Consider the following 26,808-nt stretch of genomic DNA (forward strand, 5'->3'; position numbering starts at 1 on the left):
AGCCGTGTGCATAGGTCTGCAGTGGCGTCGGAAACCTCAGTCGAAACCAATGGAGGTCTTCGAAGAAGAGCCACTGCTGGGAAGTAGGAAAGTACTCTGTTGGAATCCAAAGGTGGATTCTTGTTGAAGAGTACTTGAAAGCAGAGGGGATAGAGTCTGGGTCACTCCGGAGTGACCAGGGGCTCAGTATACAAATGCCCACCGATTTCAGGTGCGTTGATGGAGTTCTTGACTCCACAGCTATGGGGACCAGGAGATGTCAAGGAGGACCAGGAGCTGGATACATATGCCCCATGAAGTATTTTGAGTATGGAGGGGTCAGTATCCAGCGGGAGTACCAACATGCCTTGGCAACGGCAACCCACGCAGCAGATCAAGAAGTGGTACGGTTCAAACCAGCAAGGTCCAGAAAACTCACCACAGCAAGGGAAGTCCGGGCAGGCCTAGAGCAACCAGAGGAGGCCAAGAAAAGCAAAGATGACCCTCAAGTTGCCCCACAGGCCAAAGGCACAGGAGTCACAAGAGGCCCTCAAGCGATTGGCCTCCTTGCACTGAGTTCACACAGCAGCAGCCCACGGAGCAGAGTTCTTGGTAGAAAATGGTGCCAGAGGTTGGGGCTACTCAGAACCCAATGCACTTGTTTGGGAAATGCCAACTAGCATATGCACTTGCAAATGTACGCGATGCACAGGGGTTCGGGTATTACAGCCCCAACGAGAGATTCAGACGTAAAACTTGGTGGGAAGACAGCTCAGACCTTGAGAGATGTAGAAACCCACCACCTGTGTTGCTAAAGCTTTCGGAGTCCGTAGGAGCTCAGAATCAGCAGACCACACTGCAGTGTTGCGGTGCCTGCAAATGCAGGGCAGTGGCTCCTTCACTCCAAGGGAGATATCTTCAGTTATTGTTGATGCGCCACAAGTCCTGCACAGATACTGTATAGTGCATTGGCACAGTCTATGCTTCAAATTGAGAGGGAGATGATGTTGGGCCCAAACAAAGTCCAGAGAAGCCCAGAGTGTCCAGATGGTCGAAGCTCAGTGGTTTCTTGTTCAGAATTTTGTCCACGTTGAATCTAGGGTCCTACAGCCAGGTAAGCCCTTTTGTACCCATGGGAGAGAGTTGGACAGATTCAGGGGACCCTCCCAGGGTGGGTCTGGACATTGGACAAAGGACATCGGAGTAACCTCCCCAGTTTCGTGCCAGAGCAGGAGCCAACGGCTCCCAGGACTGGTTTGAACTGGACTATGCATGAGGGGCACATTTGGTGTCCATCTGCAGACTTTTGGTCGCTGGCAAGCGCACCCACCCAGCCCTAATACACTAAATCCGGTCTGGGATGTCGTCACACCTCCCTGTGACAGGATGCCTATTGTTCTGCCTGCCCCTCTCAAGCTTGGCTCAGCAGCAGAAGGGCATAAATGTGTCTCTGGTCGGCAGCAACCATTTTGTACTGCCGGGACTAGAAGGCTGGTACCGGGAACACCGGGGACCCAACGAAGCTCGCTTCTGGGGGGTGGAATCATACCTGCACACCGGTAACCGGTGTAGGAGGTATGATTCCAACAGGTTTGACTGACACCAAACAATAGGGTTTGTTTCAGCCGTTTTAGAATTGGTCCGTCAAATTCACTTTATTCGGTTAATTAAAACCATAAAAGCATAGTACAAAATGCATTCTAAAATAATTATTTAATATTTTTGTAAACTATGTTTTTGATAGATTGTGATGATTATGATTAATTCATCAATTCATCAATATACACATTAAAAAGGGGAAAATTTCATGGAATTTCTGACAAGTGATGCACATGCTTAGCAAATCTCCTTTCCTCTTTATCGTGACAGCTGCAGTTAAAAAGCTAGCTATATACAAAAATGTCCCAGACATTATTTAACATTTGCAAATAAATAAAAGTCGGTCTTGCCTGATTAAAACCTTTGCCTTTTAAAATCGGTATTATAAACCGATTACGGATGTGCAATAAATATTCACAAAATAATACAAAATGCATGGAGTCCTGAGTTGAGAAATTGTCGCAGGTGCATACATCGAGGTCCTCCATCTTTTTCCATCCCTTTGGTTCAACAAAAAGCAAGTGTAGTTGATTTAATCTGAATTGAACCAATAGAAAATGATGATGCTGGTTAGACACTATGGTTAAGTATAGCTTAATCGTTAATGATGTACATATCAACTGATAAGTAAACCGCTTGTTCGGGCTCAACTCCTTCAGCTCTCTGTCACTTTGTGGGTCAAAAATATGTATGTTCAGGTATCCCAGTTTATCAGCTTTTAGCAGTTTCTCCGGGGAGCTAAAGAGCTCGGGTCTCCCTAAATAAATTGCAGTCTTTTTGACATAGTTTAACCATGGGATACTACTGGCCAAGTCAAGAGTTAAACAATCACAAATAATAACGCGGTTCATCTCCAACTCCGGATTTGTCCAGATACTTTTCCATTTGAGCAGAGGGGCCATTCCTATAGTATCTGTTAGATTATACATCAAGAAATGGGCATAGGTTTCATAAGTGGATGTCGATGATGGTACGGATAGCAAATTTCTTAAAAAATTGTTTTCCACTATTTGGACATTCCCAGTATTCCTGTAACCCCAAAGTTCAGAACCATGGCTCTCAATAGCAAGACATTTAGCCCTGTAGATATTTAACCTAGCTTGTATGGGTTTAGAACCCAATCTACGGGCAAAATCTAAAACGTCAATAGTTGATCTTGCCATTATATTTTTTTGGGCCTGCATTTGTGGGATCCAGGAGCCAATTTCATCAAATACCATCCCAAATATGAGAATGACGTTACCCCGCATAAGATTGTTCCCCTCACAATAATGGCTCTTTCATTTCTTTGGCTTGGCCCCCATGATCATAATATGGGACTTTGACATGGATGTACATTTCTCTAAGGACTTCATGAATAAGGCAAAAGTTGTTAAAAGATGCTGTAGGCCATTTGCCGTTCTAGCTAATAGATTAATTCCGGCCGTCCTATATGCGGATGATGCAGCTCTCTCTCCTATGCGGGAAATTTCCATACTAGTACCCGCTAAAACTGTTTCAAGGTTGTTAATATATAGTGTGAATAAGGGTGGGGCTAAAATGCAGCCCTGTCTAACTCCTTTAATTATACGGATGCTACGTGATAAGTTGCCTTTTTGATCGAATCGTACTGTGGCACCCAGATCTTGTTGCAAATCCGCCAAAAAATGTACAATATTTTCATCTAATCCTAATTTCAGTAGTAGATGCCATAACTTGGACCTGTTCACGTAGTTGAAAGCCGAAGAAAGGTCCATAAATGCTAGATGAAGTGTGCCCTTCTTTGCAATTGTATATTTCCCGGTCAACAAGAGCAAGTTCAGGCACTGATCTGTTGTACCTCTCCCCTTCCTAAATCCATACTTAAGATTAGAGAGGATATTAGAGTGGTTCTGGCCAAGCTTACAGACTGGCTGAATGACACTACCTAAAACCTGCACAGCTGAATCGATCAAAGAAATTGGCCTATAGCAGCGCGGGTCACTTCTTGAGCCCTTTTTAAAAGCTGGTACTATTACTGATAGCGACCAGGATTGTGGTAAAACCACTTTACAGGCTTTATTAAAAACATTAGCTAGCAATTTAGACCAGAGGGGTATATTCGTTATGAAAAGGTCGGCATGAACCCCATCCGGGCTGGGGGCTTTATTTACTTGGGAAATAAATATTCCCTAACCTTTACAGATAGTAAAATAGCAAAGGCTATAGCCCAAATGTCTAAAAGTAGAGTCCCTAGGTTCACTATCTCCCTGGTCCCCATATATAACTTTAAAGTGGTTATACCAATCCTCTTCAGAAATATTACATTCCAACATACTGCCTTTACTGTCAGAGAAGAAAGGTCTATTCACTACACTCCAGAATTTGGCGCTGTTTTTTAACACATCAATTGACGTTAATTCCATAAAAGCATTATTTTTAATCTCGGTTTTACGAATATTTATTGCTAATTTATAATCTTTCCTACAATCAGCACTAAAGATCTTATCTTGTGGTCTATTTTTTAGTGCACCCATTAATTTTTGGTGTGCAACTGAGCAACTATGGTCAAACCACCTTTCTCCTTTGTTTACGTATTCTTTAAGGGGGTACGAAAGATCTTGTGCCACTTGCCTACTGATTTTATCGTATGCACTTAGTGAGGCAGGAGATGATGGTGTCCTATCACAACACAACTCCATTTCTGGCCCTACTTTATTGACTAGCCCATTACAGAAATCTGCTGGGATGACAATACTCCATTTCAGTCTACGGCCCTGATCTGTATTCTTAATAAATGGGCTTCCACAGCAATAATTAACATCCAAATTAAGGCCGATACCCACCCCCCCCCCATCAAATGTATAGGATTGTGGTCACTAAACTGAGACCACAAGGCTGTGTAATCCTTAAATAATTTGAGGGCGGTATTTATAAGGATATAGTCGATAGTTGTATAGTTTCCCCTCCCTTTAAATGTTGGAATAACGTCTGAACACACCTCACAAGGCGAATACTTGGAGCAAATCATAGCAGATCTGGGTCTTTTATATCCATCTAATTTAGGTGATACAACGTGTGGCTCAGGAAACCTATCGGGCCCTAAACAATCAGAGACACAACATTGCTTATAACATAAATGTATATTAAAATCCCCTAAAATAATAACCAAATAAGGCGCATAATAATTCTCCCTATAACCCTCTAAGTAGGTCTTTAGGTTGAACAAATGATCTGTGACTGTTACTGTAAACTCTAGTAGAATTTTAATTGTAATTCTATCAAATGAATTATAAAAGTTCACAATCTCAACAACCAGACAATTTGCTAATCCAGTTTGTAGCTTACGATGACTGATTGCCCTAAAGGTTTCTGGAAGAGTAAACCCCTTTCGATCTTCCCATTGTAGACGGTCTAGCTGGTTCAAAATAAGATGTAAAACCATCTATCCATAGTGGGCTATCTTCTTCCCATGATTTCTGAAGCCCAATAATATCATAATCTTTTAAGAAAAGAATCCAATTGACGTCCCCAATTTTAATTCTTAGCGCAGCAATATTCCAGCTAAGTATTTTTACTATGTCCCCTTGTGGCAAAGATTGAAGTGTATCAGATGTATGCTTCCTCAGTGTGTCGATCTCCTCCACCCGGGTAGGTGAGACGGTGATTAGTCAGTCGTTACCATCTAGGTGAGAAAGTGCATCATATCTATTCGTAATTTCCAGCCCACTAGTAGTCGGACCGGCTCCACTGAGACCCCATGTGGTTAAAGGGATTGTGGAAATACCACTAGCTAAACGTTGGTCTTCTGTAAGGGAGGATCTATTCTCCAATCTTTGTCTATTACTGGGCCTTTCAGGTATTTTAGGGGGATAGAACGCCCCCAATGGGAGAACTCTAATTCCCGCAGTGTGACCCATCTGTTTGTGTGGTGGTTAATTTTGATACAAATAATGTAGCAGGTTGGCTCTTTGATGACACAATCTCCCTCTGTGTTTTTAGGGCAGTAACCAACCCAGTCAACACGTCTTGCCATTATAATATGGGAAGACGCCATTAAACCGCCCTCGGAATATCTAGAGCACCAAAATTTTAGTTTACGAATTGGATCTTCTGCAGTTTCCCTTGTTTTTATTTTGAGTTGCGGTACCCCAGTAAGAACTGCAACCAATGGAGTAGATTCCGGGGGCAAGTGGATCCCAACTTGACTCATCAAACCACTCGAATTGGGCAGATAGAACACCATAGGAGAGAGGATATCAACTTAAAGGTCAAAGTTGCTCTGCTGATCTAGATTACTACTACCTTCCTGGGGGTGATCCATATGTTTCCGGGGGTCAGGACCAGCAGTACTAGGACAAGCTACTCTTGCAACACACCCACTATCCAAATTTGTATTACTATTTGGGTTACTATTCCTGCAAGATACTTCACACTGGCCGTTTCTACCGTTATTATAAAAGAGAATGAATATGATATCATATTCATTCTCTTTTATAATATTCGTAAGTGCCCCACCCGCCCATTTGTTCTCAAGATGTGACAGTTTCTTAATGATTCCATCCACCCCATATTTCATACAATTTATTTGAGACATTAAGAATGGAATTAAGTGTCAATATGGGTCAAAATTGTATCCATTGAATGTCCGTGGGTGTAGCTCCAGTGGGGCAGGGGGTCTCTTGATGAGATTTGATTGATTACCAGGCACCACCTGGGGAGCAAGGGCTTTTTTAGTGGGACCTCCCTTGATACCCTTAGCACCTTTCTTTCTTTTTTTCCTTATTGTAGTCCAGGGCTGTTCAATTGAAGAGATCGTTGGTTTATTAACAATCCCCAGTAGAGGTTCCAAAAGTGGGAGCGACATAGTTACTTTCCCTTGGACAAAGTCTTGACTGGAACCTTGGGCCCCTACTAGAGTATCTGAAGCATCTTTAGCAGTGTATAATCCTAAAATGCGAGGGGCTAACAATGGGGAGGTATTAGCGATCTCATTCACATCACCTATTCCCAGTTGTGCTTCTAGATTATGAATCTCTGTGGTAATTGCCCCAACAGCACTCAGTAGGTAGGACATTATTGAAGTGCAATTGCGGGGAATTTTGGCTTTAGTCTTAGGCAAATCATTTGAACATGTTGTTTTTCGCTTACCCATGTTAGTATCTGGACATCAGAGGCTGGGCTGGGCAACCCCTCTGTCAGCCACTGACGGGCGCAGGCACGTCCCGTGATGCGGGAGCCCCTGGGTGCTTATCACCGGAGCGCCAGGAGGCGTGGTTAAGTCGGCGGGTGCGCGGCGGTGAGATTTGCCGCAATGGACCCTGGGGAGTGTAGTTCTCCCACTCGCTACACTCCCGGTCCCGGATTCACTATGGCAGTGATGAGGCAAAGGCTGTCTTGCTTCCTGGCTTCAAAAGGGCTGAATTCAATTTCAAAGGGCTTCCCGCGCTGCGGGAGCCCCTGGGTGCTTTTAACCGCGCCTCCTGGTGCTCCGGTGATGTCGGCGGGTGCGCGATGGCGCGATTTGCTGCAATGGACCCTGAGGAGTGTTTGCCTCATCACTGCCATAGTGAAACCGGGACTGGGACCGGGAGTGTAGCGAGTGGGAGGACAAGGCTGGCTTGACTCCTGGCTTCATAAGGGCTAAATTCAATTTCAAAGGGCGTTCAGAGTTGGTCATCACGTGGTCACATAAGCAGCCATTTATGACATATAGTGTGGCATTCACTAACAATTAGGGAGAATGGACTCCGCAGGCTGCAGGGCTGTCCTGCTCATGCAGTGGCACCCTCTCACTTAGAACCAAGCACCCTGCCTTCAGGATTGTTAAGGCCTGCTTTAGGGTTGACTTATAGGTTTCAAGTGTATTGACCCTTAGATATAGTAAAAGTATATCTTAAGTAAGTGGTCAATGCACCAACTTGCACTGGCTGCAATGACAGGGCTGTAGTTCCATTTTGCATGGCCTCTCATGGGTGGCAAAATACATGTTTCAGCCCAGGGGAAGCCTCCAGAGTACCTATGCCCTTGGTACATGGGTACCATATACTAGGGACTGACCAGGAGTGTACCCAAGTACATAACATAACATTCTGATGGATATATCTGCCTGTGGATTCCTCACCTTTTAAATCACCCCTGTTCCAGAATTCCACGGAAACCTTTTTCTAGCTCTTCCACATCGACGAGGACGTCACAGTGGCATGGCTCCGCTCGCGACTCCGTATGACGTCAGCGGAGCACAAGAAGACCTCGTCGGCATGATGACATGCGTTGACGATGCGGAAAAAAGGGAACGGACAGCGGTTTTCTGGGACTCTCCATTTTCTTCTATAGGTTACTTTGTTTCTGCTATTTCCCTTGGAGTAGCAGTGCTATGGCATCGAAGAAGTCGGGTTTTAACCCCTTCGGTGCTCATGACGGAACGGTTCCGTCATGAGCCACGGTTGAGCTGTGCTCATGACGGAACCGTTCCGTCATGACCACGCCCGCGCAAGATTCCGTCAGCACAGCGGCGGAATCTGCGCAGCATGGAAGGGGTTAAACCTTGTAGAGAATTGTGGGGGCCATATGTCAGTCTTCATGGGGATCCGTGATTGTTTGTGGTGTCTTTCCTCGGACCATGACGTCGATGGTTGTACCAGCTGTCGGAAGATGAACCCGAAAGCAATGTGTATAGTATTTGTGCAACACTTTAGAGATAGTTTCTTACAAACAGAAACCAATTTTTTTCCCACGGTGAAGTAAGAAGCTGTCACCCACTCAACCAGTAACCCACTCTTCTCAATGTGTCAGCCTCTGACTTATTCAAATCCGAAAAACATGAGACATGTCCACAAGAATAAGACGGTATTGCAAAATGGTACAAGGATACTTTTTGTTTTTGTGTTTTTTATTATTTTAAACGGTGGATTATGAATATCTTTTAGGTTTTCTTCAAAGAAAGAAAGAGAAGTAAAAAAAGATTGAATGTATTGCATCTGATATTGATTGATTAATCAAATTGGTAACACCCAATTTTTCCCCACTTAGGATTATGTAAAGTAAAGATAAATCACGTTATAGGTGAGGGATGTACCAGCATTGTAATAAACCACCATTTGTGTCTGCCAATAGTATTACTAGACTGCTCAAGATATTTCAAAATAGTTCCTAAGATTTTGTCTGGAGTTACAGGGGTATGCTTATCAATATTCATGCATCGCAGCAAGTCACTTTGCTGCGCTGCATGATAGGGAAAGGGCAAGAATGCACTGTATTAAAGATATCACAGCACACTGTGCGCCAGCGCACGGAAAAGACAGCAATGTGCCACCTCCCTGCAGAAAATCAATCCTCCGAGGCATTTTCTTCTTTCTCTGGGTCCTGGGGAGGCGTAGCATTTTGACACATTCCCAGGTCTACCAGTAATTGATTTTGGTGCATTCCCAGATTTTCCATCGGTGGATGCGTGGGAACGCCCACGCTCCACCCATGGAATGCCTTCCTGGGGCCAAGCAATGTAACGCAGAGATTTGCATGCATTTCTCTAGATTTATCAAGCCATGCAAGGCCATGCAACGTGGCCTTGTGTGGCTTGATAAATCAAACTTAATAGGGCGTAAGAGTGACAATTCTTGAGTGGCGCACGGCTAGCATAAATCTTTATTTTTGTTTTTGTAAGAAATCTGAGGAGAACACTATGGGTCATATTTATTAGAGTTGCAATATTGTTGTAATTGAGGACATGTCATTATCATGTGGGTCCACGCCCCTTCTCCTCAACATCTTGGAGACACACTGAAAATTCTCTGATTTTGCTTATGCAAGAAATCTGGAGTATAATACACTAGCCCTTGAGTGAATATTCACATTTTCATTAAAAAAATTGCCCTCCAGCAAGCACGATTATCATTGTGGTTAGAAGCTTTTTTCCAGATTTCCAAATTCGTATGAGGGTGAATCTGAACTTTCAATGTATTTATTAGTTAGCTTATCATTCTGGCTTGTAAATTGTTTATGTTGCAGAAATATCTAGTCAAAGCCACATGGGGTCACTGTTCCGTCTACACCTCACTATTAGGATCAGAGGGGTCAGTCAACAAGACTGTTTCTTGTTGCCCTTACACATCCCTTGGGATGTCATACTTCATCATCGGGCAGGTGCTTCTCATCGGGCCGGTGCTGCAATGCCCTATGGGTCGCCTGAAGGGTCACTTTGGCTGAGATCTTTAGATTTTGTTGCTTTCAGATGAGGGCTAGGGTGTCCAAAGTGGAGTGCAGAGTGGAGTGTGGTGATGGGTGGGTTAAAACTGGCTAGGAGAAGCAGGTGGCTCCTGCCACAGGCGAATATTTTTATTTAGCAGGCTGTGCGAAAGGAGAGAGTGATAGCAGTGTGCGCGGCTGTGAGTGGCGGGCGATGCCGAAAGGAGAGCGGTGAGGGGATTTGGATGGGGCGGTAGGGCAGAGATTGGTTTGCTGCAATGGGAGGCCAGGCAGGCGGATACAGCGATAAGTTGTTATATATTACGGACTGGGCGACCTCCGCCTGCGAGTGCAGTCCACCTTTTGCTGAGGTTAAGTTGTTCAGGGTTCGGAGGTGGGCGGGGAGGGTAGACCCTGGATGGGGCGCGGCAAGGCCAAGTTGGGGGGGGGCTGCTGTGGGAGGAGGGGGGGGACGGGGTTGCAGTTAGTTGTCTTTTTGTTTCTGGGGTCGATATGTCCATTGGCTTTGCAAGGGTCTCGTCCACGTAATCGCCGCATGCGGCACACAGTAGTAGACAATAACTGCCGCAGTTGGGACAGGCAAGGCTAGTAACACTTCAAGGAGCGGGTTGCACGTCCCTATTAGCGTGATGACCTGGAATGTTAGAGGTCTAAACGACCACCGGAAGCTGCGCAAGGTGCTGCACTACCTCACTCGACATAATGTGGACATTGCTTTCCTTCAGGAGACGCACCTCCCCAGTGGTAGCCAGATGCTGCGCGTGAGAGGGCTGGTGGGTAATTCACATGCGGCCGGCTTCACAACCCACGCCAGAGGGGTGTTAACCAATAATAAATCCAGTCCCTTCCCCTGATACCGCGACAGCGCATACCGGCCCCCACCATCCGCATAGGGTTAAACCAGGTTAACGTGTACGGGCCTAACTATGATTGTCCGGAGTTTTACTCGGAACTTGCAAAGAGAATCAAGGACTGTGGATCTGCTTACGTGCTATGGGAGGGGTGGGGGGGGGGATCGCTGACTTTAACACGGTTATGAATCCCGATCTTGATAGGTCGGGTGGCCCGACCAGATTACAGACAATCGGGAGGGGGATGCTTTGTATGGCCCTTTCAGACGTGTGGAGAGTTCTCTACCCTGGGGAGGGGGGTTTCACGCACTACTCGGCTTATCATAACCTGCATACTCGTATAGATTATTGGCTGGCGTCTTCATCGCTCATGACGCAGGTCCGAGCGTGCCAGGTATTGCCGCGCACCCTATCGGATCACTCTCCCATATTGCTAACGTTGGCTACACCTAGTAAGACTATACCTCCTTTTGGGTGGCGGTTCCCCCCATACTCCCTCCTCGATCCCTTGTTTAAAGAAGAAATGGCAGAGGCGATCACAACGTTCTTTGATACTAATTTAAGTTCAGTGGATAGTTTCCAAACGGTGTGGGAAACATTTAAAGTTTATATCAGAGGGGTGGCGATTGCCGGATAGATCGCAGCACCCCAGAATGCTTAGCAAAGGTTAGCAACACTGGAAAGCAGGCTGCGGGACGTAGAGACCTCGCAGCTGTCGGATGCATCGGAAGACATGGCAGAAGGGCTGAAGGCGCTGCTGGCAGAATACCATGAAGCGGCAGATGCGGAGGTGCTGCACCTAGGGAAGTAAGCCACTGCCAGAGTGTATGGGGAGGGTGAGAGGCCTAGCTCCGTACTAGCCAATATATTAAAAGCGCGTAGATGTAGGGCGGCGGTCACTAAAGTTCGATCGGAAGATGGGGCAATATTGACTGAAAGAAGAGGCAGACATTGCCGCGCGCTATCATACTATGCTAACCTGTATGCATCTCAACAGGCTAATATGGACGAAAGCATACAAGACTATTTAGATCATATCCAGCTACCCTTCCTCTCAAATGAGCACAGGGAATTTTTGGCCCTCCCTATAGAGAGGGACGAAATCCTTGAGGCGCTGGCGGGGATGAAGGCAAACAGTGCCCCTGGTGCCGACGGCCTCACGGTCGCTTTCTACCGCTCCTTTATCGATTTACTGCTCCCGCATCTATCTGCGCTGTTCGATTTGTGCGTCACCGGCCATGCCTCCTTCCATGAGGGAGGCTATTTTGGTAGCCATCCCCAAGCCAGACAAAGACTTGGAGGAGTGCAGTTCGTATCGACCATTATCCTTGCTGAACGTAGACACTAAACTATTCGCGAAAGTGTTAGCCACGTGACTTGCGTTGCTCACTGCGGAGCTGGTGGCCCCGGAGCAGGCAGGGTTTGTGCCGGGCAGGAACCTCACGTATAACCTTAGGACGGTGTTTGGTGTATTGCAGCATGTTCGACAAGACTCGAAGGCTCTTGCAGTCTTCCTTGATATGGAGAAAGCCTTCGACTCGGTGGAGTGGCCCTTTATGCGACAGGTCCTGACCAAAATGGGATTGGGACCGGTCTTTTTGCAATTGATTGGGGTGCTGTATAAGGGCCCTACCACCAGGATCAGACTGGGAGATCTGGTTACGGATGCTATACCGATTTCCAGGGGGACGCGTCAGGGCTGCCCCCTTTCCCCCATACTATACGCCCTGGTGGCTGAACCGCTGGCGCGGGCCCTGCGTGAGTCTCACAGCCTGAGAGGCGTTAGAGCAAGGTGTCGTCTGCATATGTGGAGACTACTATACGATATGATGGAAAGCTATGTCAGGGAGCCGGAGAGTAACTTGGCGCCAGTGCTACGGGAGGTCGTGCAGTTCGGGGCGCTGTCTGGGTTAAAGGTCAACTGGAACAAGTCCATTGCATTTCCGTTGACGTCATCCACCGCCCCGTTTGAAATGGAGTACCCACTGCAGTGGTCGGACGATTCGGTTAGATACCTTGGGATACAAATGCACAAGGATTCTGATGTAGTCTTCACTGAGAACTATGGGAAGGCCATTAATAAACTTGAGGAAGACGTGGAGACATGGATTAACCTCCCCCTGTCGCTGATGGGTCGGATATCCATCGCTAAAATGGTAGTATTGCCTCGATTTTTATTTTTGTTCTCCAATATCCCAATAGTTCTGCCGCGTACCTTTTTTGCTAGGCTAACTAAGTCTCTGTTACGGCTGGCGTGGGCCGGGAAGCAAGCCTGTGTGCGTTGGAGCATCCTGACGCTACCATACCACATGGGGGGCCTAGGGGCGCCTGACATGGAACTATACTACAGGATTGCACAGGGAGCACAGGCGCATGCTTGGATACACGGCGGTGACGCAATTCCATACCTAAAGCTCAAGAGGTTGTTTGTAGCGCCTCTCCCGTTGCCTGCGGTCATGTTTGAGCCAGCCGATCGTAGAACTGGTTTCTTAGATTCACTAAACGCTGCTCGGCATGCATGGAACTGGCTGCTCAGGCGGACTGCGGGAGCACTGTTATACTCTCCGGCCATGCCCCTTGAATGGGCGGTTTGGTTGTCCCCCTGCAGGGACGGTGGAGTTGTGCGATCCCTGCGGGGATTAGGTAGACACGATGGGAGACTTGTTTAAGGACGGTATCGCTAAAACGTGGGACGACGTGGCGTCGACATTGGAGACCTAAACTCCGCTACAGCGATTTCAATTTTATAGGGTCAGAGGCGCATGGCGACAACACCTGGGTGAGGATATGGCTGAACCCCCCGAGATCCTGGAATTATCGTTTCTAATTAAGCACAACAGCCCTCACGGGATGATGTCCAAGTTATATTGCATAGTGATGTCGCAGAGATCCCAAAAATATACCAAAGCTCGCTTGGCCTGGCAAAGGGACTTGGGCACTGTGATAGGCGATGCCATGTGGTCATATTGCTGTGCTGGTATCCGTCGCATTGCATGGCAAGCATAGACTTATACACTTCAATGAAAATTCATAAACAGAGCATATTACACGCCGGAAAGGCTGCACAGATATGGCCTGCGCGAGGGGTCGACATGTGAGAGGTGTGCACACCCGGCTGCAGACTTCATGCATTTGGCGTGGAACTGCCCCGGCATAGGTACATTTTGGGAGGCTATATTTCGGCGGATTGGAGAGATAGCTGACTTGGAATTAAAACTAGATCCTGCGGTGGCACTGCTGGGACATTCGAGGGGCTTCCAAAGGCAGCGCATAGACTAGTAGACATGGGCATGCTGATCGTCAAGCGCAGGGTAGCTTTATGTTGGATGCGGGGTCCCTTGCCTACAGTGGCACAGTGGAAGCGAGACGTGCTCTATTGCTGTACGCAGTCGGAGACGTTTAGCGAACTGCTGCCCTCGAGAAGCAGACCAAAGAACTTTTGGGGATTGTATGCTGAATACCTCAAGAGGGGTGGTACGGGGGAGAGGCCTGGGGCTGGGGAAGAAGGAGCGTCGGCCCTGGACGCGCGGATGCTGGTGCAAACTGAGGCAGGTCCTGCGACGGCTGGTGATGCTCCGAATATTGCGGTATAGAGGGGGGCGTGCATTCCAGGGTACAGCTTGAGAACTTGTCAAACCGCTGACTCGAGTCAATGCACAGGAGCAGAACGTCGTAAGCTCCCAATGCCCCTCCCAGATTCTTCAGCACTGCACTGTATTTGCGCGAGTGCCAAACAAACCCAGGGGGGGAAAGGGGAATTGGACAGAGAAGAGACGGCCACACTGCTGCGTCTTTTTCTTTCTTCTGAGTTCTTTTTCTTGTCTTCTTCTGGCTAGCGCGACAGCTTATAGACTGTAAATATAAGTAACACAATTAGTCCTAGTCTGTTTACTTCTCTCTCTCGCTATTTTAGAACCTTCACTGGATTACCTACCCTGTCTGTGTGTGACCCTTGCCTCTCTTCTGTTGTGTATCTTTGTTCTCTTTTCACTTTTTCTTTTCTTGCTTCAATGTGCTGTAACTGAAGTGATAGTGTGAGTTAATTTTCCCTATTTGAATTTTCTCTTTTCTAATTCTATTTCTAATCTACTGGTTCCTCACCTATGGAGTTTACAGCTGGGCGGTAATTGGGATTCTGTTAAGTAAGTGTCCTTTGCTTGCTACTCCTTCTATATTTTGTTGCACTCTGCAGTTGAATATTTTACTGTTTACTCCTTGGGTTGCAGAATGAAATTCGTTCTGGAAAAGTCTATGCAAATTTACTTCTTACAATTTCTCCATAAGCGTGCCTTGTAAGATTGTGGTTGTAATTACTTGCTCTCTCTCGTATTACCAGCTAGGCTAAATTCTCCGCTGATATCTACTCAGAAAATGTCGTTGGCTAAAACCTCCTTGCGTTTTCTCTACTACTGCGTCGAGGTCTAAACAACACCTTATCTAAAGACTAGTGCGCATTCCACTGTTCCTCACGGCACAGTCTTACCGCACTCTTCTATGAACATGAATCTTCATGGACTGGCTCGAAGCTCTCCTCAAAACGTTCTCCTCAGGAAACTCTGGAACGGGGAAAAGGCGTGCTAGGTGTGACGAAGTCTTTTCCTGAGAAACTCCGCGACGACCTTCAGCAGCCTACTCTCCCTCAATGCTCAGGTGAAGTGCGCCACAGAGCGGGCGCTTCACCTGGATCTGCCTGATTGCGGGTAAACACTAGAGCGCCAACACGCTGTCCTAAAAGGAAATCCTTGGCGGCCATCTTAGCATTAGTCTTGGGCCATCTTTTACATTGGTCCTTAGTCTTCCCTATTCTTCCTGTTGATTTGAATCTTACGGTGTTTTTCAACAATGTTTTTCTGAATTGGGGTTGGACAACCCTGACAGAACTAGAGGATACAAAAGGCCATCTGGCAATGTTCAACTGTGTGCGTATCGGATAGGTATAGTAGGCATGTCAGAGAGCATGACATGTACAGGCATTGACTGTGTTGGGGGGGCCTTGGGAGCAGCAGACAGGATTTATCGACGTGGGTGGGGGGGGTTGCTGTTAAGTTTTTGGTAATGATCTAAGGAGAAAACTTTGTAGTCCCTAATAGGGAACAGATGATAAGGCATGGCGAGATGGGCTGCACTTCTAGATAGAGATGTCAACTCACTGCATACGACGACAGTGATGCCCAGCCCCCGGGATGTGGGATAAGCTGCGTTGTGTAGAGCCTGTCCGAGATGAAACAGCCGGCCTCCGGGTTGTAGGCGAGTAACAGTGTATGCCTGCGTGATTGTTCATCAAAAAATAAATAAATAAATAAAATAAACTGGCTAGGAGATGTTTTTTAATCTGACCTGGGATTTTGCAGAATACAGCTGTATATGACAAGTGTTAGTGCCACTTGTAGGGTCAGTAATGTACCCAAGTAGCTAGTTAAGTTGAGTGTGGGTCGACATGTTTTTCTCCTCTTTGGCCCTGATAAAGTGCAGCAGATCTTCTATAGACCAAAGGCAAGGGTGAATTGGCTACCCCAATCTTAGTTCACATGCTAGGTTCCCCTTATTTTTAAATATGGCTGGTGCCTGTTTGTGGTGATGAAAAAGACCATAGCGGACCACCTTTCTGGTGGGACGATCCAACGGTTGGTGCAGGGGACGCGCACTGTATGATGGGTTTTTTGGAGTGCCTCTTCTCTGGTACTCCTACCCTATCCCTCTGCTCGCCACTGTTAGGAACAGTGACACCCAGCCTTGATTTGATTATAGTTTTGGAGCGCGGGCACTGGATCTTCATCTGCTCCCAGTCCCACCTCTCTTTTTGATACAAGTACAGAAATAAATAGCCCATTGACCAATGCTCAATGTAACTGGGTTTTTCTGTGAACATTGTTTTGGCTAAAGAAAGCTTTCAGTTTCACTGATACAAACCATGTAGCATCACTGAAATTTGAATTTAGGAGAAAATAAACCATTGTACATAGTTTTTTTCATTTTAGAGCACATCGTGAACCTCATCTCAAGGGAACAGGTTTTTCAACTACCAATGTTCCCCATTCCTTAGTCTACCCATTGATGATTTTTTCAGGGAAATAGTTTTCTACAAGCTACTTCTATTGGCGTTTCTGCATGAAGATAAGGGATACATAATCTTCTAGTTAAAAGTTTTTAATAGATGTTACATGCACTTAAGGAGCGGTATCAAAACAGTTTGGGGTTGTGTGACTTTTGTTGAAGGAAAGCCTGTTGTGTGCTTTTTCACCAAGCATCTGAACCAGGAACTAATTATCATAAAAACTTGTATCTGTAAAACTGCCACTTTTATTTCATGTGAAATTTCATTAGAGAGACATACATTAGAAGATTTACATAAAACAATTGTGTCCACACAAAAAAAGACTTATTGAACACTCCAATTTCAAATAGAATAAATTGCAATTCTTCAAATAAAAATAGCAAGTGTTGATATATTCAGCTTTTAACACAAGCCTTGAAGTTAGTGTAATTGGCAGCTGGTTCCAGTCTTCCTCCAAATCTTGCACCTTTTATGAAAGTTGAACTTAATTCAGATCAAAGAGATCCGAATATTTCTTATAAATTCAAACAACCAGCAATCTCTTAGGATTATTATAGTTCAATTGAATTGAAGGTGGGAGGGAGTACTTCCACTTGTGTAATAAACAGTATCCCTCTCTTATTTTGATTTACTTTACACTCTTACATTCCAGTGAATTCAGATATCACTTCTGGGAATTAATTTAGTCCTAAGTAATAAACCAGTTATACACTAAATTCTCAGCCTGTGTATTTCTAAGGCAGCTATCAACCTTGCCATCTAGGTGGTGAAGCCCATTGTTTGTAATACCTCAATAAGAACTCCCAACTGACAAGGTCAAATGCCTTCTCTACCTCTAGGACTAAGGCAGCCGGAATACCTGAGGTACAGAGAGATTCAATCGCTTCAGCTACAAAACGAGTATTTGTATATAATTGTTGAGAGGGAACAAAACCATTTTAATTGGGGTGTACGAATAAGGAGGCTCAAGCTATTATATATGCAGCTAATATTTGAGGTAAAATTGCATAATCACCGTTAAGAAGTTTAATAGGGGGGTACAAATTTGGATCTAGAGGCTTTTTCCCTTTTTTAGGGAAACATTCGCATACCCTTATGGAAGGAAGCTGGAATATAAGTCTGCCCTTTAAGATGTGATCAAATAATTTAGCAGGCGGATGCTTTAATTCATATGTAAAACCCTTGCAAACTTCAACTGGAAAACTATCCTCTCTAGCTGCTTTGCAGTTTGCATGTCAAAAGCTTTTCTAACTGTAGACATTTTATCAAGAAGAAAACGTGTGCATCCTCCTAAGCTAATATGGGAGATTCTAATTACCACTAAGGAAAATATCAACAACTACTTAGAGCAATGATTTGAGTCCAATATATGTTTTAAAAAAATGCTATTAAAAACTTTGCCCATCTCTTTAGGTTCAAAGAGAATCTGACCGCTTTTAGGATTGATGATGGTATGAATTGTGTTTATAGCATTAGATTTTCATGTTCACCAATCAAGAGTTTTACCTACCGTCTCTCACTCCGAATAGAGTTTTTGCCCCACTGTTTTATTATTCACTATTTCCTTCTCCATTAGATGTATGCCAAATTGCTTTTGGTCTCTTCCCAATAAAACATTGAATTAGATCAATTCTGGGTATCGCATATTAAAGTAACTCGAAGGAGAGAATGATAGCATATCAAAGTATTCTCTGCTTTGTTAACTTAAAAGTCAAAACAAAAATGAAACATATTAAAGTATCGGATAAAACCTCTATGGAGGAAGAATCTGCATTTTGAAAGAAATGGTCATGCAAATTGTTTCAATTACTAAAAAGAGGATTGTGTTCTATTACTAAGCTTTTATCCATTGATCGGTGAAAAACATGTTTCACTTCCAGAGTGAATTTCATATTAAGGCTTAGGACTATATAGTCTTACAAAAACAGTTGGCTATAAACCCAACTTCAACTGTTTTTTTCTTAACATTTTCAAAAATGAGTCTCTTTTAGATGCAGACTGATGGTGTTTTGGAGAGTAAGTATATACTCTAGTTTGTGTTGATCAATGGGCATTGATCATACAGTCCTAATTATTTTTTTTAATATTCATTGCTTTGGCAGAAATGGGTTTTCTCTGGTTACACTGGGTTTTGAAGTGTCTAAAGTCATTGATTGGAGAAAATTAAAGTGTCTGCTGATAAACCTGACCGATACATTCCCCAAGAGAGCTTTATGAGAGCTGTGGGATCAATTTTCACATGAGACCACTGTGAAAGATTTCATAAGATTTTGAATTGCAAACCAAAACCAAGAATATTCTGAGGTAACAGAATAGTAGCTTCCCTATGTGCAGCTGATAAGAAGAGAAATAGACTGACTTGGCAAAGCTTGAAAGAAGTGTTTACTGGCTTAGCACACTAAAGGTGGCATTAATATTAATACAAGAGTCACATGCTACTTAAGAATATTTTTTTCCTTATTGTGATTGTTAAGGCTGTAAGCATTAATAGAGATTATTTTGAATTTATCCATGTTCAGTGTTATTTAACAATTGTGGTTCCTTTGGCTCATCAAGGTACTGTATCCAAGGAAAACATTTTCCACTCCTTTCTGCCCCCAATCATGCTCCCTTCCTTATCACGAACCCCCTATCCGCCTATCACCTTTCCCCTGCTTTGTCCCTGCCCTGCTTCTCCCCCTTCTCCCTCTCTTGCATTCTCCTGAGTGTGTGCACCCTTGCCAATGGAGGCAGTACTCTCTTGACACTGGTGCCCTGTTTTGCACCAATATGAGTATTCCTCTGCCCTCCCCCCATCACCTTCTCCATTTCCACCAAACATCATCCTGCTACCAAATATTTTCTTCAACAATTTTATCTTTTGTTATCCTGGAGACTATCTTTCTCTTTCCTTTTCTTTAGGCTCATTGAGATATTCTTGTGCTGTGCATATATCATTAAATGATTTCAATGACCAAATCAATTGAGCCTTTGGATAGATAATTTGGATACTACTGTTTGAACTCTTTATTGTCTGTATCTTTGTGAGAATGTTTTTCAATAAAAAAAATCAACATGGCATTGCTAACAATGTAGGGCACGAGATAAAAGGGTTAGATAAAACAATGTGCTTCTACATCGGTGACTCTCTTCTCCAGTTCTTGTATTGGGTTGAGAAATCAGTAATAGCGCAACCTGTATTCTCAGTAGTTTCAAAAGGACTGGAAAAGCTCAAATCTAAACATATTGATTTTCGTCTTTTTCTGGGAACGTTTTCTGGGATCCTCATAAAACTCAGTAAAATTGTGAAAACCACATGGCGAGACACAATCTATCAGTGCCACGGTTGATTGTGTGTCTGACAGTTCCAGTTGAAATATGTTATCTTTGATAAATTAATATATCTTTGAGAAAATCATGAGTTCCCTTTCTACACCTAAGCCTGTAGCCAAGCCCAGAACCATCTTGGTGAACTCTGGCTTTAGTCATAATGTTCTCCTTAGTTCTGAAGTCCCCAAACAGCTGAAATCTTCAGGATAGGCAATGGTATAGGTAATGAACATGACCTGCTATAATACTTGCAATGTCTTTTGAGACTTACAAATGCCATTGAGAACTTAAACAGGTAATACCTGAGTTCAGATCATTAGGGATGCAGACATGCTAGTACAAATCACGAAACTGAAAATTCTGGCACAAGGCACTTTTCAAATACAAGGATCCTTATGGTGTCTTGTTAACTGGTGCAGCTACAGACCTGAACACCATTCCTGGAGTATGGCCTTGCAGGTCCATGCTTGCTATCGAATTTGATCCTTCCTTTGTCACCCACTAGGCTTGAATATTTTTCCCTTACTGTCCTTTAGAAATGTGCTAACTCAGAATGACATTACATAGTTTTGCCAAAGTCTCTACTGCTGTCACATTTCCAATGGAAACAGCAAATTGGTAGGTACTGTGGTGCAAATTAAACATTTATTTGACATTTACACCATAGTCAATTAAGTCTTTGTTGGCTAAATATACTATTGGTGCAATATTAGTGACATACACCCCTGATAACAATAATTATCATTTATGTAATCATTGGGTACATTTCACACTATACAATTTTGCCTAAAATAGAAGACAAATGCGCCCGACACTATATCTTAAAAACACGTATAATCCCCGGACTAAATGTGACCATTTAGCAAGCATAAAAGTAGCTGATTAAATGTATCCGCTATGTGTTACATGCAACAAACTCTGTATGGTACAATATTTTTGTAATGTGAGGTCGATATCCTTTTGAACAGGGTTAAATATGTGCTGTAATCAAAATTAGAGGTAGGTGTCAAGCATCAGCAAACACTGGCATAAAATGATGGGTTCGCCACATGGTGATGTTGTGTGACTATTTTTAGCGGAGCAGATAGGTGGATCTTATCCCAATTTTTTTTAAATGATAAAACTAGCACTTTCATGCCATCCCTACATTTGGAGGTCGCCTACAATAGTCGAAAACATCACACTACTGTCAAATGTCAGTGCCATAATTACCCACCAATGATCACATAAAAAAAAAAACATGATCTGTGGCTTGTGGAATGCCCTGGGCCTGGGTACTTATTTCTTTTTTTTTTTTACAAATTAATGCTGCTCCCCTGCCAAGATAGCCAAGGGCAAAGCCATGTTATTCCCCTTTTATAGTGTCGTACCTATACGAGTGAGCTAAGGTAAGGGCATACTTAAGACTCTGTTAAACAAAACGCCTGCTGAAATAATGTTCTGCTAGTCACAAATGTGTATGCAGCTTCCTAAGGTTCCTTCGGCTTATGACTTTTGGTCACTTGGTTGAGCTCAGATTGACTCTTCATCACCTTCTGCTGAAACCATAGTCAATTCAAGATAATACCTGTGCATTTAGTTCTTTAAGAGATAAAAATAAACCATTGCATTAAACATTTGAGAGTGATAGAAGCAATTGTCTTGAAACTTTTACGCTCCATCAATTCTCTCTATTCAAATTAGCATCGTAAATCTCAGTTAGTAAATTGTGAAAAATAGATGATGACGAAAACCATGAGATCTTTTACTGCATCATAAAAGCATGCAGAAGTTTTTTTGAAAAATGTGAAAGATGTAAATACGGAAAGAGAAAAACAGTTATTTGCTTATGTAATGTAAACAAGCATTTAAGAAATCAAATATGGTTAACACAGAAAAATGTGTTGCTGATTACCTAACGTGATAAATGTAAGGAAATGCTTACATAATGAAACACTTGAAACCGATTGAAATGTGTTGTTTAAAAATGCTTGATAGTACAAAAATTAGCAGATTTATTCTAGTAATACGTAAAAATAAACATGAATAACAGAAGTGACGCATAGTAATCTGTTTGGTACTACTAAAAAGAACGTCACACATTTTTTTATTTTTCAAATATTAGTATGTAACTTTTGGAGAAAAGAATAATGAGTGAATTTATTAAGAAAACTGAATTATTCATATTAACAAGTGTTAGTACCACGGTATAATTAATACAAACTCATTTGTGTTTCTTCGAACAGTAGGCTCATTCCTGATTCAGCAACACTTTTGACAGAAATGTATCAATACAATCGCAAACCCAGAGAGAGCGTCTGGAAATGGACAGACAGAGAACAAAATACTTTTCTTACTTCCGAGTAAAGGATGGAAATTATTAAGATGTTGAAACTGACGAATTAGCAAAAAGAGTTACTTTATGCTTCTGGATTCCTTAGTGAGGTATTGATCACACCATGAGCAGCCCACTGTGGACAACCAATGGAAACCATAATGTGCGATGGAACTGATACTTTGTGGGCATAACATGAGAACATTTGGAAGTATAATTGGTCCCTTGGAGGAGGGGTTGGGCTGGTCTTCATTTTCAATTTCCCTGCCTGGCATGCTGTTGGACTGAACTCTGGCTTAGTAACAAGAATCAAACGCTTTTTTTAACTGAACTTTCTGACCTGACTCATACCTGCACACTCTACCAGCCGGCAAAGTACAGGTTAACTCTTCGGCTGGAGAATTTTTGGACTCATGCAGAGTTGAAGCATAAGGAGTCACAGGAATAGTTGGTATGTGTAACCTAAATGCTGAACTTGACCTTTCTATATGTCTCTGTCTATCTCTTTTTTCTTATGCTGATTGTCTATGGGATATGTCATACAGTTACAGACATAAGACATTGTGTGACTAATTTGTACTAAATGATTTTCTAAAAACAAAGCTTAAAATGTGATTTGTGGTTCTTGACCATTCAATTTGAGGCTTAGATAAACTTACAACAAGAAGTTTCCACCCCAAGAATAACACGAATACGAAACTTTCTCTTTAAATAGTTTATCAATTAATGTCCTCTTGAAAGGTTGAATATTGACAGCACAAATATGGCATCTTCTTATTCCAGATCCTCATAAGAATTTGCCACATGTTCTCTTAATATCCAAGTCCCTGTTAGATCCTCCAAATGGGTCTTTTATGTAAGCTATGGCTGTTAAGTGGTTTGATATGGGCCCAGAGAGGAAATAATCAGAAAATATTCATGAAATTGATTTTACATTGCTTCCGCTGGATCAGTTATCTGGTAGCTTGCTGGATGGTTGGTTTGACTAATTAAACTAGGATTTTGAGAAACATGATCAAAAGTGATTGCTTTTCATAGTGTGAAGAAAATATCTGAAAGAGACAGTTGTAGATTCCCTACCTTAGAATTACCCCCAGGCATCAGACTGCATCCAGAGATTTTTTTTTGTAGCAGTACCCCTGCACATCAGTAGGTGGCGTCGGTCGACTCCGCATTCGTATTTGGCGCCGTAATCGCCAGGATGACATTGCGTTATCTACTTAGGCACCGCCCTTGCGCGCTGACGTCAGTTCTTTCTTTTTCTGCACCCGCCAGTGCAGATTCGGAGAGAGCGGTACCTCTAGTCACTTTTTGACTACTATTTTTTTTTACTTCTGTCGACTTCTTTTCGAGTCGCTAGGACTCCTGGTGCGCTTAGGGATGTCCCGTCCTCGAACCGGCTTCAAGGCTTGCGACTCATGTGAATTTGGGTCGTGGTTGTGCTCCAACTTGCGACAGGAGGTGCGTGTCAGTAACTGACACCAACGTCATGCCCCGACTGCCGGGCCATGAACCCGAAGTCTTTGTGGGAGCAAGCCCGAAACCTTCTCGAGGCCCGGCAGTCCGCTCTGTGCCGTTCGAGGTCCCCGTCGAGAGTGCTTGCAGAGCCATCATCACCACTTTTCAGCGGTCCCACAAGCTCAAAGTCTTCGCCTTCTTTTTGTGCTTAGACTTACCCGAAGACGAAGAATCATCGTCTCCCTGTCTGTTAGCTGACGCGACGCATAATGCGGACGGTAGTCATCCGGTTCCGCTCGCGGAGCCTGTTTGGTAGAATCTGAGCTTCCCTCCCTTTCCAAAACTCGGGGCGACTCCTTCCCAACTTCGTCGTTATTACGAAGCCCTCCACTCGATTTTTTGGCGCAATTCAACTCCGCCGGCGCGCCTTCAGGCCCTGCAGACTCAGTTGGGGGTTCTAGGCCTTCAATGCTGGCGGCTTCCGTCCCGGCTACCTAGGGCACCCAGAGATCCAGGCCTAGATTTGTGTTGGTGCCGGTCGACCTTATGACAACTCCTCAGGCGCCGACTCCACTGATAACAACCGGTGTCGGAGGGGCCGGAAGTGTTTCCCCAGCCGGCGTCGACCCCGGCCTCCATCCTGACCTGGACATTGCACCGGATCTGGTGTTGGCCGAAGCCGGTCCGGCTCTGAGTGGTACTTTTGTACCAGTGTTCCCTATCGCTCTGAGTGGCAGCCAAAAGAGGATGAGGAGGACGGGGAGGGGTCTGGTGACCTTCTGGCAGACTAGTTGAAAGAATTGGACAGGAGAGAGGAGTTTAGTGAGGCCTGTGGTCTGGATACTTCACCAGACCCTTGTATGCTTTCTCCCCCTACCGTGCCTACGGAGGAAGGAGCCTCATACGCAGTGGTGTTGCATAGGGCAGCTGAGGGCTTAAACCTTGAGCTTCCTACATCGGCGGTCAGGACTAACCTCCTGTCAGGGACGGGATCAGTGATGCTAATGCATACAGTCACTAACCTTCGTCGCGGGTGCTCAGCAGGAACGATGGCTGTTGCGTGATCTCCACCTCCCGTAAGCGCCCCTTCCCACAGAGAGAGAACCCCCTACTGTGCGAGGAGGCCCCCAGGGAAAATGGGGAAACAAAGGGGGAGAACAACAAAGGTCGTTGCGGCAGGAGGGGTGACCTCTCAGGACTGTTCAACTAAGACTGCGGGTGATGAGTTCACTCGGTGTCCCTGATTACAAGTGGAATTTAATACTGGTTCTGAGGAGGGAGAGTCTACGTCTCCTGCACAAGTCACGATACACACCTTGGCGTCCTGCAGGGACGCAGTTCCAATGTCTCGACAAACGGGGTAGCAGTGTGATTGTAGGATATACAAATAATAGGAGAGTCCTGCGAAAGGTTGACTTCGGTCCGATAATGTCAAGAGCGGAGAATCACTCCGCTTCTTCGTCCCTCGGTAAGCGACCACAAAAGCCGGTCAGCCGACGGACAATGTCACTCGGCTGGGCAAGAACAGGACTGGCTCGGGGGAAGACCTGGCACACGCTACCGTCGTTGGTTGATTGCGGGTGCCCACTGGGTGATGTGTTTGCGTTCACACGTTAGTTCGTGTGACTCGGGAGGTTCGGGGTCGCGGAACAGTTAATACCCTGCACTCAGGGTCTAGAAGAGAAATTGGGTTTTCCCGCTGGGGACTGGAAACAAAGCCCTTCCACGAATACCTGGTTCCGTTGCGCGTAGCTCCGTGCATTCGCTACTCACGGGACACTGCTGGGCCTTGACGACAGGAGAGACGCTGAAGAGTTGCTCCGTGCCTCCGCTGCTCACGGGACACGGCTGGGCTTGGACGACAGGAGAGACGCCGAAAATACTTCTCGCTGGGATCCGGCGGGGAGCACCTTCCGCCACTTCCTCTCGGTCGTTGATTGACAAGCACCTTCCTCTTGAGGAGGAGGTGCTTATATGCACAGGAGGTCCGAGCCTCCTTTTGAGTCGGCACACTGCATGCTGGGATATGTAGTATCCCAATCCTTTTTTCCACCAGCATAGCGATTTCGGGGCGTGTTTGTCTCTATCTGGTTCCTGCCTCGTGGTCGCTCCTTGTGTGATCGCTACACCTCCTGACAGAGATGCTTCAACCGACAGTGGCCTCTTCGGAGCCCCTCCTTCCGTTCAATGAGGCCCTTACCGACATCTTTCTGGGCACTGGTCCGAGCCGATCACAGGGGCACCTGTGAATAGGATGATTGCCCGACACCACCGCCCGGCCCCAGGTGACCCACTTGTCCTCTCCCAGCACCTTACCCCTGAGAGTGTGGTGGTCCAAGCCTCTATTTCTAAGGGTGCATTCCCTACTGCTCCCCCAGATAGGGAATCCAAAAAGCTGGATCTTCTTGGAAATAAGATGTTTTCTTCCGCCAGCTTGGGACTGCGGTCGGTGAACACTGCATGTCTTTTGGGCCATTATTCCCACTCTGTGTGGGGTACGGTTGTGCAGGTGCTGCCATAGTGCCATGGCCACTCTCTCCTGTGCAGTCACTGAGGGTAAAGATGCCGCGAAGTTCGCCATTAGGTGTTGACTGGACACCGCCGACTCCCTAGGCAGGACAATTTCAACATCGGTAGCCCTACGACGCTACGCCTGGCTGAGGTCCAATGTCTTTTCGGGTGATGTCCAATCGACTCTTTTGGACATGCGCTTTGATGACTGTTGGTTGTTTGGTGACAGAGCGCTCAAGCGCATTGTCCGCTTTAAGGATTCTTGTGCTACGGCCAGATCCTTAGGCCTCGCTACCACCTCTTGCCCTGCGCAGTCTGCTTTTCGCCCCTTTCGTGGCTACGGAAGGGGTGCCCCACCACGTTCCGCCCAGAGCCACAGGACTGCGCAAACTGTTCAGCCCCTGCGTGACCGAGGATGTGGGACCCAGCGTTGTGGATCAGGTGCCAGCCGGCAGGCCAATTCACCAGCGCCCCTATGCAGCAGCCTCCAAACCCTTCTAGTCTGTCCTTTTAGGGCAACCAGTTGCCAGTGGGCGGCAGGATCCACCAACACCTCCCCCACTGGCAAA

The 26,808-nt window shown here is 45.2% G+C and overlaps 1 long non-coding RNA gene across 1 annotated transcript in view; it reads left to right on the top strand.

The window, feature by feature from the left end:
- Positions 1 to 22,741, top strand: part of LOC146789739 (uncharacterized) — a 46,133-nt gene extending 23,392 nt beyond the window's left edge. The window contains exon 3 of the long non-coding RNA XR_014969859.1: positions 22,182 to 22,741. This is a non-coding gene — a long non-coding RNA (uncharacterized LOC146789739). The remainder of the gene's footprint in view (positions 1 to 22,181) is intronic.
- Positions 22,742 to 26,808: the final 4,067 nt, after the last annotated feature.

Source organism: Triturus cristatus, chromosome 10 (assembly GCF_964204655.1).
Source record: "Triturus cristatus chromosome 10, aTriCri1.1, whole genome shotgun sequence".
Classification (NCBI taxonomy): Eukaryota; Metazoa; Chordata; class Amphibia; order Caudata; family Salamandridae; genus Triturus; species Triturus cristatus.